The following is a 15,236-nucleotide window of genomic DNA, read 5'->3' on the forward strand; positions in this document are numbered from 1 at the left end:
TCAGCTTCAAACCTTCCATGGCTCCCAGCTACCCATGCCACTAAGGGTTTTACTCCTGACTCTTCCTCTTACTAGCTGTGTGATCTTGGGCATGTCCCTTCCCCACCCAGCCGGAGTCTCCTCATCTGTAAAACAGGGTGATCATTGCTTCTGCACCCCATGGGTACGGTGTGAGAACTTAAAGAAAGAACAGCAGTATCAATGCTTTTGGCTGCAAGTAACAGGAAAACCCAAGTCAACTTGCTTCAATATTAAGAAACATTTTTTTTATCTTCTACTGATTAAGATCTTTACCTAAAGTACTTATTCCAAGAGCCTTCGCCTATCAATCCCTCTGCTCTCTATCTTTTAGCCCCCTTCATCTTCCTCCCTAGCACTTACCTCCTGACACTAGGTATTTGTTCATTATCTGCTCTCCTCCTCCTCCCCCTCCTCCTCCTCACCCTCCTCGGAATGTCAGCTCCCTGGGGACAGGAATTTTTATCAGCTTCATTAGCAAGTTCCCAATGGCACATACAAGTGCTCATTAAATGCTCGTTAAATAAATGAATGACTTGTTCATCCAGGGATGATTGATTTAGCTGTTCAAGAACATAGTCCTGCATCTTCCTCAGTATGTCTACCATGTTGCTCCTCATGGTCGAACACATTGCCAAAGATGCAACCATCCACATCCTTATCGAGCAGCAGGAAGGAAGAAGGGTGGAAGGACAAAGTAGATTTTCTCCAGTGGACTGTCTCCTTTATGGAGTCTTCCCCGAAGCCCATCCCAAAATCTCATTGACCGGGACTCAGTCACATGGTCATTCCTAGCTAGCTAGCTGCAAGGGAGTCTGGCAGTCTTTAACAGAGTGCCATCCAGCAGTGGTTCTGGGGGTGAGGAAGAGTGGGAGGATGGGTGTTAGGAGGCAGGGCACAATGGACATACTCCTGACTCCCACATCTGCCAATGCCAGTTACCACCTGTATGAGCTTCCTAGGCTGCCATTACATATTACCACCAACTTGGTGAAATACTTAGCCAAACGATATACATTGGCTCTCTGACAGTTCTGCAGTCTGGAGTCCGACAAGGGTCTCCTTGGGCTAAAATCAAGCCGTGGGTAGGGCTGGTTCCTTCTGAAAGCTCCAGGGGAGAGTCCGTCTCCTGCCTTTTCTAGCGTCTAGAAGTGCCTGCATCCTTGACTCATGGCCCCTTCCTCCGCCGTCACCGCTAGCAATAGCTGCTCAAGTCCTTCTGGTGCTGCCCTCTCTCTGCTTCTCCCTGTCCTTCCTCCTTCTTCCATTTTTCAGAACCCTTGGGATTACACTGGGCCCATTGGGACTCTCCACAACCATCTCTCCGTCTTAAAGTCAGCTGACTAGAAACCTTCACTCCATCTGCACCTAATCCCCCTTTGCCAAGTGACTAACACTTTCCTCGTGGGCTCTGGGGGTTACGACCTTCACCCTCTTTGGCCTGTCCAATCCTCCTCACAGCCTCCACGGAGGAGAAAATACTGCTGGGCTCACTGCCCAGATAAGAACATGGAGACCCCAGGGATGGGACGTGTTGGGGCTCCTCCCAATCTCAGAAATTCCAAAAGCTGGAATTTGAACGGGTGCGTGTGTGACTGCAAAGCCCGTGCCTCCTTTGACCACTGTGCTGTGTGTCTCATTACTATTGCTGTGGCGATCATTCACCCGGCCCACACCACCTCCAAGATTCATGCTCATGCTGAGCCTCTAGAGAAGGGTGTTACAAAGGAGAGCATGGAGGCACGGGAGCTTGAAGGGCACTTCAAGGTCACCCAGTGGGTGGCAGACCCAGAACTTGAATCCAATTCTGCCTGGCAACAGACCACTGCCCTCCCTGCCTCCGGGGAGAAGGCTGCTGCCTACGGGGGCCACCGAGGACCCTGCTTGGGTAATTTGGCAGCTCCAGGGACTCACTAGGCCCTTTTTCTTTCTGGCAGAGACTGGGGCACCGTAGGTGAGGGGAAGCCGGCCAAGTGCTGAGTCTGCAATGCAACAAATCTCCGCAAAAGCCACCGGCCGCATGGCCATAGAGGCCCAGGACTCTGCACGATCAATCTCTCCCCGCCTCCCTCACTGGTGTCCTCCATCCCTCCCTCTCCCGGTCTCTGCCCAGCTTCCTAGTGCAAAGGAGGGCCTGAGAGGCACAACAGAGCATCCAGGCTCACCAGGCATTGAAGGGTGGCCCGTCAATCCCAGACACTCAGAGGCAGGATCCCGCCAAAGAGAGAGCAGAGGTTAAGAGCACAGTCCAAACCTGGTGGGTGTGGCTCAGTGGCTGAGCATCGACCTATGAACCAGAAGGTCACGGTTCAATTCCCGCGCCGGGCACATGCCTAGGTTGCGGACTTGATCCCTAGTAGGACCAACCAAGACAGGTCTGCAGTTAGAGAAGTTCTGCTGATCTCACACACACACCCACACACACGCACACACCACTGGCTTGGTGCCTGTTACACGCTGACTTGTGCCCCGCCCCCGGATTCATAGGTTGAAGTTCTAACCCCCAGGACCTCAGAATGTCACTGGATTTGGAGACGGGGCCTTTAAAGGGGTAATTGAGTAAAAGTCAGGTCACAGGGGTGGGCCCTGATCTAATAGGACTGGTGTCCTTAGAATATGAGGAAATTCGCACACTGACGTGCACGGAGGGCGGGCCACTGGGAGGAGGCAGCCTTTTAGAAGCCAAGGACAGAGGCCTCAGCTGAAGCCAATCCTGCTGACACCTTGTCTCAGACTTGCCTCCAGCCTCCGGGATTGTGAGAAAATAAATTTCTCTTGTTTAAGCCGCCCAGTCTGTGGTACGATGTCATGGCAGTCCCAGCCAATTCACACAGTGCCAGGTACCAGCTTCAGCAAAACTGGATCATCAATAGTCAGGACTCTGGTCTGCAAGTGGCAAAGCAAGAACAACAGCAGCATCACCTGATTCAGATCAGCTTGGGCAAAAAGGGAGCTGTTGTAAAAAAACAACAACAACAAAAAACCAATAGATATATATACAGCTTCAGGTACAGTTCTATCCAGGTGCTCAAATCACATCAAGATCCTTTTCTTTCCTCTCTATTGGCTCTTTTCATGGAAAGATGCTTCCTACGTGGTGATCAGACAGCTTCTAGGACAGTGGTTCTCAACCTTGGCTGCACATTAGAATCACCTGGGAATCTTTTTAAAATCCTGATTTCTGGGCCCCATCCTCCGGAAATTCTGTTTCTTTGCTATGGGGTGAGGCCACAACATTAGTAACAAAGAAACAGAATTTCCGGAGGATGAGGCCCAGAAATCAGGATTTTAAAAAGATTCCCAGGTGATTCTAATGTGCAGCCACGGTTGAGAACCACTGTTCTAGGAAGACCAGGTTTCCACCAGCTCAGTAACACCTGAGGGAAAGGGTGTCTTCTCTCCCACAGCAGCACTTCCCTCAGAAATCTAGTAAATGTTCAGGACTTCACTCTGATTGAGCCAATCTGGCTCACGGTGGGTGGTCCTGAGCCAATTGCTGAAGCCGGAGGTTCAGCATCCTCTGACTGTCCCGCCGCGGGGGGGCGGTGGGGGGGGGGTCTTGGATTTGATCCACTGAGTCTTCTGCCTTTAGATCTCCCTTGGGGCCACCTCAACTTGTCAGAAAGAGCCTCGGAAGGAAAGGAAACGAGATCTTCATCCCTTTGCTTGGTCAGTTTCCCCTCACCCCCACTGGCCCACTGCACATTAAGGAGTATGGAGAGAGGTGTGTCAACCAGCTATTGCTGTGTAACAAATTGCCACAATCATGGATACTTAAAACAACACTTGGTTATTCTCTCTTGACCCCATTTCTGTGGCTCAAGAGTCCAGGTATGACTTAGCTGATCCTCTGCTCCAGGATGTCTCCCAAGGCTGCAATCAGGGTGTCAGCTGGGGCCGCGGCCATCTCCTGGCTCCTCTGGAACAGGGTCTGCTTCCACGTTCAAGAGGCCTGGCACGCATCTCCTCACTCTCCTGAAGCCCAGCTGCCATGTGAATAACCCCAGGCTAGTTCCAGCCAACAGCCAGCTGACCCCCAAAGAAGACAGCCCAGCCAAGATTCGCAGAGTGGCCTCCCCCGCCCTGAGTGGAGTGCCAAGGCAGGAGCCAGCCCAGTTAGGCCTAGAAGGATCACCAGCTAACCTGCAGGCTATGAACAGAAATAAGTGCATAGCGCTTCCAGCCATAGGATTTGGGGCAGGTTTGACATATCCGATCTGCTACGGCAACATCATCACCGAACAACATTCCCCCATGACCGTGGGTGCCCTGGACCCGAATGAAAACCAGAAGAAATTGTTCAACGGAGTCTCCCTGAATAAAGAAGTTCTGCTTCACAGAGTGAGGCTGTCCCCACTCTACAAAGGAAAGGTGGCTGGCAGCCCGTCCTGATTAAAAAATGTTAAGTTCCACTTCACCAGGCATCCCACTTCCCTCCCTTTCCACCCACCTTCTCGGGGGGCTCGGGAGCAAGGGGGTGCTCTTCCAGGCTGGTCCAGGGGCCAGCTAAGCGTTCCGGGTCCCTTTAGCTGCCACAAACAGGACCATTGTGCCATCCTAGTCCTCGATGCTTTCGGTGAGTCTCGCTCACAAGCTACAGGCCTTTTCTTTCCAACCACCAAGACCCTCTCAGAAAAAGGAGCAATGCCTGCTGGGTGGCGGACGGCAGGGCCGGCCTCAGGAAGCCTCAGACCAAAGCGCTGGCAGATAGGGAGCAGGACAGCTTGTGTCCTGGACTTGGCCATGACCTTGAGCTTGTCCTTGTCCAGGAAGGCTTGGTACATAGGTGATGGCTTGGGCCACTAACAGCACTGCTGGGACCATCCATTCTCATTGGTCAGTGACAGCAGCTGTACCTGTAACTAAATATGTTTACTATCACCCTGGGAAGCAAGAGTTCTTAGCTGAATAGCTCGGTGGTTAATAGCATAACGCGAGCGTTAAACCTGTGTAGAAAGCTTAGAAAAAGTGGAGGGGTAAATAAATGAGGGGATGATGATCCAGCCATACCAGGAGTCCCTTGCAACTACATAAAAGACTAAGGAATGTCATGGAAGTATCGCTAAGATACTTTGTTAAGATGAAAATGCGAGAGTAATGGATACAGAGTTTCTGTTTGGGATGATGAAAAACAGTCCTGAGGATGGATGGTGGTGATGGCTGCACAGTGTGAATGTACTTAATGCCACTGAGCTGTGCGCTTAAAAATGGCCCAGACGGTGAATTGTATGTTATGTGTATTTGACCACAATTTAAAGGGGAGGTTTTGCCTCTCACAGGGTGACCCCACCTTGTGCTTCCCACCAGGTAGCCCCTCACAGGAGGTTTATTTTTTTATTATTTTTTAAAAATATATATTTTATTGACTTTTTACAGAGGGGAGAGGGATAGAGAGTTAGAAACATCGATGAGAAACATCGATCAGCTGCCTCTTGCACACCCCCTACTGGGGATGTGCCCGAAACCAAGGTACATGCCCTTGACCGGAATCGAACCCGGGACCCTTGAGTCTGCAGGCCGACGCTCTATCCGCTGAGCCAAACCGGTTAGGGCCTCACAGGAGGTTTAGAAGCAGCGTCAGGAGCCAGTTTAGAAAAACCGAGGTCCAGAGAGGGTGGGGAGTCGCCCAGAACCACCCAGCAAGGAGGGCGCACAGTCAGAATTAGAGCGACTCAAAGGCGCCTGAGTGAAGATGGTACCGCGCGAGTCCTCTCCAGGGAGCGGCTGGTTTTGCTTAAACTCCTGGCGGGGGAGGCACAGAGAACAAGAAGCGCCTTCCCTTCTTGCCAGAGCCTGGGGAATTCCTCCCTGGAGAGAGGCGCCAGCTGGTGAGGACGGCCCGGCCCGTTAAGTCCCTGATCACGAGATTAGGTGATTTCATTATTGTCTGCAAAGCTCTGGGGAGGGTTCGTGCTCACAGATAATCACCCGTGATCCAGGGGCAGTGGAGTCATCGAGGATCCTGAGGCTGCTCAGGAGGGTGCTGGGAAATGACGCTGTCCATCACCTCCATGTGGAGAGGGGGGCTCAAGAGCTGGAGAAGGGGGGAACCTGCCCAAGGTCACACAGCCAGAGAGGCGCAAGGTACTCACAGCCTCCATGGGAAACCTGAGTCAGTGCCATCCCTCCTCTGCCCACAGCCCTCCAGGGCTCCCTCCTCCCTGGGGACAAAAGCCCAAGTCCTCCCTGATGTCCACCAAGCCCTGCACTACTGGCCCCTGGCCCCTCCCTGCCCTCACATCCTCCCTCTCTCCCCCTCCCTCACTCTGCTCCAGCCACACAGGCCTCCTCACTGCTCCTCCAACACGCAAGCCACGGTCCTGCCCCAGGACCTTTGCACAGGCTGCTTCCTCTGCCTGGACGGCTCTTCCCACATCATTGCTCACCTGGACCAGTGCAGTAGCTTCTGCCCTGGTCCCCTGACAACTGACCTCCCACAAGCAGCAGTCAAAGGGCACTTCTGAGCACCTGAGACAGGAGTCCACCACCCTCCAGGGCTCGAACCTCCCTCAGGATAAAAGCCAAAATCCTCCAGCCCCCAAGGCCCTGTACAAACTGCTTCTGTCCCCTTCCAGCCCTCACCTCCTCCCTCTGTCCCCTCACACCCTCCATCACAGCCCCTGGCATTTAGCAAGAGCTCAGAAAAATCTAAAGGATCCAGCGCAGAACTTCTCCACCCTTTGCTTGGACTCCTCTCTGGATGAGGAGCTCACTATCTCCGTTTTCCCTGAGCTGACCAGTCACTAGCAAGGTCCTCAGCAAAGTCTGGGCTGAGTTTTGTGTCCTGAAGTGTGTGTGTGTGTGTGCGCGTGCGTGCGTGTGCGTGTGTGTGTGCGTGCGTGTGTGTGTGCGTGCGTGTGTGTGCGCGCGCGCGCGCGTGTGTGTGTGTGTGTGTGTTGTTGTTGTTGAAAGATGGAAAAGTAAAATGAGGTCACAAGGGGAAATTCTGGAATTCTTGCCAGGTGGTCACTGTTTTGAATATTTTAAAAGCTTGGAGCGAGGGCCCTGGCCAGTGTGGCTCAGTCGGAAAGGTTACTTTTGTATATTCTTTCTTTATTTCTTTAAAATATATTTTTGTTGATTTCAGAGAGGAAGGGAGAGGGAGCGAGAAATAGAAACATCAATGATGAGAGAGAATCATGGATCGGCTGCCTCCTGCACGCCCCCTACTGGGTGGGGATCTAGCCCACAATCCAGGCATGTGCCCTGACTGGGAATTGAACCATGACCTCCTGGTTCATAGGTCAATGCTCAACCACTGAGCCACACCAGCTGGGCAATAAAAATAGTTTTTAAAATAAATAAATAAAAGCTTGCGGGGGAGGAGGGAATGAGATTAGCCCAGACTGCCTTTTGTTCTCTCTCTCTCTCTCTCTCTCTCTCTCTCTCTCTCTCTCTCTCTCTCCCTCTCTCTCTCTCTCTCCTCTTCTCTTTGCCTCTGTGTTTCTGTCTCTGGGTCTCCGTGCTGTTCAAAGTCACACAGATACAGACACAGCTTCTCAGCCCTGAAAGAAAATTGCCAGCCACCCCAGCGGCAGAATGATTGAACCGGCAGGTGGCCAGGATTGAATCAAGTGAAGGGGTAAAGAGCAGAGGGCTGGGGGCTGCATTCCTGGCTAAAAGTGGGGCCCCGTCAGGGGGATATGCTCGCCATGGGCAGCAGGAGTGCAGGTGTGAGGGCCGAGGCAATCTGAGCCCTGCAGAAAGAGCTAGAGGCCCGCGGCCATGCCCACTCCTCCCCACACAGGTCCTCAGAGCCACCGGCAGGGGCAGCCTGCCTCACCAAGGCAAGACTCCCCACCCATCTTCCATTCATCCACACATTCCCTCACCCCCCCCCCACCCGTGCCCCCCATCCTTCCATTCACCCCACACACACACTCATCCCCCATCCTTTCATCCATCTCTCACCCATCCAACCGCTCATCCATCCTCGCATCCCCCACCCACTGGTCAATTGGAATGAATAAACGAATGAATGGACACTTGAACAGTCCCACACTCACCCACCTGCCCACCCATTCATTCATCCACCCCCCATCTGCCCACCCACTGGTCAATCACTCAACGAACACTTATAAGCTACCACCAAGTGCTTTTTTTTCTGTGCTGGGTGCTGTAGACATCAGGATAAAAATGACAGATGAAGCACCCTGGCCGGATATCTCAGTTGGTTAGAGCATGGTTCCCATATGCCCCGGTTGTGGGTTCGATCCCCAATCAGGGCACATACAAGAACTAACCAATGAATGCATAAATAAGTGGGACCACAAGCTGATGTTTCTCTCTCTCTCTCTCTCTCTCTCTCTCTCTAAATACCAATTTTAAAAAATTTAAATGACAGTTGAGGCCCCTGCTCAACTGGAGCTTATTGTCTAGCTGGGAAGGTAAATGTTAAACAAACAATTGGACAAATAACCCCATCATTGACATTGTACCATTTCCTTGAGACACGTTCAGGCTGCTCTGGGCGTATATTGGGGGGAGGGCTAATTAGGTTGGGAGGCTATGGAAAGGCTTCAAGGGGGAACAGTGTGACAGGCAGAAGGAACAGTATAAGCAAAAGAGAGGCAGGTGTATGGTGTCTGACTCAACGGCAGGTATCCACGGGAGGAGCAAGAATCAGCCATAGGAAGTGACAAGAAGGCAGAGAAGACAGAAGGCCCAGCCAGAGAGGTGAGAGGGGAACCAAGGTGGGAGAGTCTCGAAGGCCCTGGCCCAGATGAAGAACTGGAGGCCTAGGGATGGGCAAGGCCATGCCTCCCAGTCCAGGCTCTGTTCCTTCCTCATGTCAGATAGCTGCAGGGGCCCTGAGTACCACTGAGGGCAATCCCTTCAGCCCCTGGTTTCTGACCTCAGCCCTGTCAGCTCTTGCTGGCCAAGCCACACGCCTAATCTAGCAGCCTCCATGTTCTCAGCTGTGAAATGGGAACATTTCAACCACTCCATGAGGGTATGGGGAAGGGCTGAGGCCAGGAGGACCGTAAGAAGTTATGTCCTCTACATCACGGCTAGCATGGCCTCCTGGCCGCTGCATCATTCATTCATTCATTCATTCATTCACTCAACAAATATTTATTGAGTGCCCAGATACTGTTCTGGGTACTGATGATATAGCTGTGAACAAAACAGACACAGTTCCTCTGTCCTCAAGGTGCTGATATTGAAATAGAGTGATATAGAGATATCATCACACAAATACCTAATCTAATTTCAGGAAACGATCAGAATTACAAAGCAAGGAAAGGGGACAGAAATGCTCTGGGAGGGATGCTTGTTAGCTGGGGCAATCAGGAAAGACTTCCCTGAGGTGGTGACATGTGAGCTGAGACTGTAGGAGGACGTGTGGGTCTAACCAAGAGGTTTGGGAAAAGCATTCCAGGCAGTGGGAACAGCACGTGCTAAGGCCCAGAGGCAGGACCAAGCTTGGCGTTTTAAGAATCAACTACTTTTTGTGACTGAAGCAGTGAAGAAGTGGGTAAAGGGTCCAGGGTCCCTGACAACCCATTCCTGACAGTCCCCATCCCCCTCTCCTGCTTGATTGTCCATCACTGAAAATTTTTTTAAATACATTTTTTCAAAGATTTTTAAAACTGATTTTGAGACAGAGAGGAAGTGAGAGGGAGAGAGAGAGAAACATCGATATGAGAGTGAAGATCGGCTGCCTCCTGCACGCCCCCTACCAGGGATCCAGCCCGAAACCCAGGCATGTGCCCTGACCGGAAATCGAAGCGGCAACCCTGAGGTGCACAGGACAACGCCCAACCCACTGAGCCACACTGGCCACGGCCTCCACTGACATTCATACTGTGGGCTGTGCTATGTATTTTCCTTCTTTATCTCGCCTGTTTTCTCTCTTTCGGTCAGCTTCAGCAAGATGGGGACCTCTTTCCTTCTGGCCTGCCTATTCCCTGCTCTGCTTCCAAAGCCTAGAACAGTGCCTGGCTCACAGTAGACACTCGATGCATCATTCTGAATGAATGAATAAGCAAATGAATGAATGAACACGTGAACAGCCATCATTCCCATCAGAAGGGCCAGGTGGGGAGGCAATCAGACCCTCTGGCCACTTCAAGAGGCCCCTTTCGGAGGTCAGAGCTGAGAGACGTGCGGTCAGGGCCTCCCTTGATTACTGAGATTCTGATTAACTCCGGCCCGAGAGGGCCACCCGCTTGGAGGAATTATAGATAAGTCTGCATCCAAGTGTTGGAGCAGCAGCTCTAAAGGGGCGGGCAGCGGCTCCCCCTCACCCCTCAGCAGCCAGCTGGCCAGGGAGGCGGGAGTGGAAAGAGGTCATTTGCATAGGAAGGTAATTGGTTTTGCAAATAAATCTGGTTCTTGAAATTTGTAGATTAGCAATAATACGTCTCCAGATGAGAGAGAAAGGTCACGGATGAATAAAACAACAATTAAACTTTCAGGAGATTATTAAACTAAACAGAAACCTGGCACGGGGGGGGGGCGGCCAAGGGAGTATGGAGGGAGGCCCGGGAACTGGAGGGTGTCTGGGCTGGGGGCATCTGCAGCCCTCGGGAGCTGGCTGATGTCCTCACCTTTATGCCAGGCTCTGGGAACAATGGGAGGTTCAGTGGGATGCACCCAGGACAGCTTTTAGGATCCCATTTCTCAGAACAGAAAACTGAGGTCTGGCAAGGGAGAGGAAGATGCCCGAGGCTGCGCAAGGCAGGGTTGGAACCCAAGACCATCAGCTGCGCACTGTCCCGGGTGGCAGTGAGCCTCATCGAATGGTGGCCGGGAAGTCGGAAGAGTGGAATCCGCCCCTTGCCTCCGCCTGGCTGTGTGAGCAGGACCACGCCTTCCCCCCACGATGCCTCCATCTCTCCATGCCCTGAGAATTGGGACTAAGAGCATTATGGGTGTGCTCTGAAATCGGCAAACATTGTCATGTTTGTGTGGCAATCGGATGTAATATAGCAGCTAATGCACCAGGCACCGTGCCTGGCAGGATAGAGGTGTCCCTTGGTCATCCCAGGCTCTTGGCCGCAAGCGACAGAAATTCATTCCAGGAAACATGGGCAGAATGGAAATTTATAGGAAGCTCTTGGGTGGAAGAGAGATAGAGGAAGAGTGTCAGTGACAGAGAGGAAATGGGAACTCGGCAGGTAACACGGCCCTATTTTGCCACCCAGTAGCATGTGACCTGGGGTGAATCACCTTTCCCCTCGGGACCTCAGTTCCCCTGTCTATGGAGTTTTAGAGAATGCTAAGTGCTGGGAAGAAAATTGAGCAGAATGGAGCAAGAACTGGGGGGGGGAGGGCAGTTTGCAATTGTAAACAGGATGTTCAGGGAAGGCCTCACTGAGAAGGTGACCTATGAGCAGAGATCTGAAGAGAGGAAGGAGGGAGCCATGGAGAGATCTGGGAGAAGAGCATTCCAGGAAGCAGGAACAGCCTGTGCAAAGGCCCTGGGGCAGGACCATGCCTGGCGTGTTGAAAGAACTGCCAGGAGATCCCCGTTGCTGGAACCGAGTGAGCAAAGAGAAGAGAGGCAGGAGGGGAGGGCAGGGAGGTGACAGGGGTAGGTCATCCCGAGGACAAGGCGGAGTATTTAATGTTGACAGATGTCGACTCCTCCTTCCCAACCCATTTGGTGGCAGTAGCTGTGGGCTGACCCTCAGTATTCATTCTCTACTTTCTCCTTTAAAAATAGGATCCGGGCCCTAACCAGTTTGGCTCAGTGGATAGAGCGTCGGCCTGCGGACTCAAGGGTCCCAGGTTCGATTCCAGTCAAGGGCATGTACCTTGGTTGCGGGCACATCCCCAGTAGGGGGTGTGAAGGAGCAGCTGGTCGATGTTTCTCTCTCATCGATGTTTCTAACTGTCTATCCCTCTCCCTTCCTCTCTGTAAAAAATCAATAAAATATATTTTTTTAAAAATAAAAATAAAAGCACCGTGCTTAAAAAAAAAAAAAAATAGAATCTGGCCCTAGCTGGTCTAGCTCAGTGGATAGAATGTCGGCCTGCGGACTGAAGGGTCCCAGGTTTGATTCTGATCAAGGGCACATGCCTGGGTTGTGGGCTCGATCCCCAGTAGGGGGCGTGCAGGAGGCAGCCAGTCAATGAGTCTCTCTCATCGGCGTTTCTGTCTCTCTCCCTCTCCCTTCCTCTCAGAAATCAATTAAAATATTTAAAAATAAATTAATAAATAAAAATAGAATCTGCCCATGCCTTGGCTAGTGTGGCTCATTGAAAGTTTCTCTCTATTTCTCTCTCCCTCTCCCTCTCCCTCTCCCTCTCCCTCTCCCTCTCCCTCTCCCTCTCCCTCTTCCTCTCCCTCTCCCTCTCCCTTCCTCTCTCTCTAGAATCAATGAAAACATATCCTCGGGTGAGAGTTTAAAAAAACAAAAGAATCTGCCCAGTTAAAGACTACACACATTTCCTAGCCCTTCTTGCAACCCAGAGTCACTGTTTGACTACGTGGCAGATGTGAGCATAAATGGTGCCTGTAACGTCCAGGTTGTAACCTCCGAAGATAAGAATAGGCCTTCCTCTACCCTTTCTCCTCTCCACCCTCCTCCCTCGTCTGGAAGGTGGCCTTGATGGCAGGGGCCGAAGCAGTCATTTTGGCCCACCAGACGGAGGTTCGGCAGATAGAAGAAGTCTAGGTCCCTGGTGACTGTGGAGCCTCGGTCACAGCCGGGGGTGGTGCCATGGTTTGATGATGCTGCGATCACAGCTTCATGGCAACACAGATCTCAAACAGTGAAGAGTTTTGTGCACTGTCACTGCCCACACTGCAGAGTTCCCTTTGAGTCTGCTCTTGGCCTCCTCCCTCTTGCTGCAACCAAGCGATTCCACGCCAAATTCAGCACCTTATGCTCAGCCTAGAAACTCTCCTTTCCGGCTCTCTCCTCAGAAAACTCTGTTCATCTGCGGCTGCCCACTGGTTCTTCAACAGATAATACATTTCCATCCTCTCCACTGTCGTATCTCCCTCCCTCTCCTTCCCAAATGTTGGCAGCTCCACTAGCTGGACCCTTTCAACCTCCAAGTCCTTATGTCTGAGGCGATCTGTGACGCAGAAAGGGGATCAGAGAGGGTGAGTGACAGAGCTGGGTCACACAGCAGCCGTCCTCCCTGGAGGAAGCGGACGATGGAGCCTCCTGGAGAGAGAAGGTGGACCGTGGACTTTCTGGCCTGGGGACAGAACACAGTAGGAAGCCTCAGCTTGGGCGCCCACCATGACTACCCCAGGACATGCCTCTAGCAGAGCTGGGTAATCTCATTCCCTTACTCAGTCCACAAACACTTATTGAGCACCTGCTGTGTACCATGTGCTCTGCCTACTGCTAGAACCAAAACACATTCATCCTTCCCCCTCAGAGCCCACAGGTCAGTGTCAGAGCTGGCAGGAGGGGACCTACCAGAGGCCCCAGAGCTAAGCAGGGGCTGCGGGCTTTTCCAGAGGAGGTGATGTGTAAGCTGAGATGCCAAAGATGAAACGGAGAAGGCAGCGAGGGCCACCGGGAAGGGACGCAGGAGCAAAGGCTCTGTCCCAGGGGGAGTATGTGTGGGTTCCGGCCCCTGAGAGACATCCAGAGCAGGGGGAGCTGACATCCGGGAGGTAAGGGCGGTGAAGTGTGGGGGCTTGAGGTCAAAAGCAATGGGGAGCCAAGGAAGGCTTCAGAGCAGGGGAGGAGTGCCGTCAGATTCGCCTTTGAGGAAGATCCGGAGAGTAAGGCCAGGAGGGGCCAGGCCTGGAAGCCGGTCCGCGGGGTGAGGGCCCAGGACCAGGCTGCGCCTGCCCGCGCGCATCCTCCTGCAACCTCTCCTCCTGCAACCTCGCGGGGCCCCGCGCGAGCGGGAAGGAGAGCGGGGAGCGGGTACCTGGCAGCCAAAAGCCCGGCAGCTAATGAGCCCGGCGGTGCTGGCTATTTTTAGCAGCCGCTCCAGCGGACCCTGAATCGCAGCGGCGGGCTCCCGCCAGGCTGCCATGGAAATGCTCCACGCCGGGAACTCGTCCTTCATCCCGGCCGCCGCCTCCAGCCCCCCAGCCTGGAGCCGGGATGACGGCGCTGCCCCCGCGGGAGAGGGGCCCCGTGTGCTCTCCCGCTCCGGAGCTGTATGACCTGGGGCGCCTCGGCCCGTCTTGGGGCCTTAGAGGGCGAGGGGGTCAGCGCGGGCGCTGGAGGCCCAGCCCTGGTTGGAATCCCCACTGGGCCAGGCGCGAGGGCCGACCTCGGTGCTGTCCGGACCCTTCTGGGAGCCGAGGTCTGGCATCTTTACGGTAAACGGGTCAGACCTGCGCGGCCCAGGACCTGGAGCTCAGAGCCAAGTGCCCGGCCCCAGGGATTCCAGCAACTCCTAGAGCACCTACCCTACGTCAGGCACCGCCCTCAGCTTCCCGTGCATCCATTTAACCCAGAGGCATTTTGCTGATGGGACCGTTGCCACAAAGAGGGCAGGATTCGAGCCCAGGCCCACAGGCTCCGGAATCGTAGCTCCAAAGTGCACCTACATTTCAGCTGGGATTTGAAGGGGGTCACCCTTGTCCCCAAGGAAGGCCTCACGAATGCTGGCCCCTCAAGCGGGGGGGCCTGATTCTCGCCATCCCTCTTGCTGGACTGCACGGCCCCCAGGATACACATGGGGACGCCGAGGCGTGGAGGGAGCAGCCAGTGCCCAGGCGCCGGAGCCGGGAGCTTCCGTCTGTCAGCAACCCGGGAGAGCTGTGCCGCAGGGGCGGTGGGCACAGGGCGCAGGGCAGCCCGCCAGGGGTGACACGCACCGCCGTTTCGGGCAGTGCCACTTAGGCAAGTTGACAAGGACACGCTGGGCACAGGAAGCAGGGGTCCACGCTGGGGAGGGGAGAGCAAAGACCCAACCGGGGCCAGGACAAGGGTGGTGGAGCAGAGAGGAGGGCGGAATGGACAAGAGCATGTCACCTCGCTGCTGGGTGCCTCAGTTTCCCCGTCTGTGTTGGTCATCACAGTCCCCACCTCCTAGGGGCTGTTGAACGTATCTAAACATTCGTGCAAGCTCTCCCGGAGCAGGGTCCTATCTGTCTGTATTTCGCATTTGGATATTGTGTTTCACAGGGACCTTTCGTCTTGTTTCTTTAAAACGTGGCTGAAAGTGGCATTTCTCATGCTGGGTTCCTTGGTGCCTTCCGGAGCTTTGCCCCCCAGGCGAGTGCCTCACTCACCCCTCCCCAGCCCCCCCACCCCCCACCCCCGGCTACATCCCAGCGCAGCGGG

The sequence above is a fragment of the Myotis yumanensis genome, unplaced genomic scaffold (genome assembly GCF_028538775.1).
Source record: "Myotis yumanensis isolate MYYU_CA2020_CCGP unplaced genomic scaffold, mMyoYum1.0.hap1 SCAF_5, whole genome shotgun sequence".
In the NCBI taxonomy this organism is placed as follows: Eukaryota; Metazoa; Chordata; class Mammalia; order Chiroptera; family Vespertilionidae; genus Myotis; species Myotis yumanensis.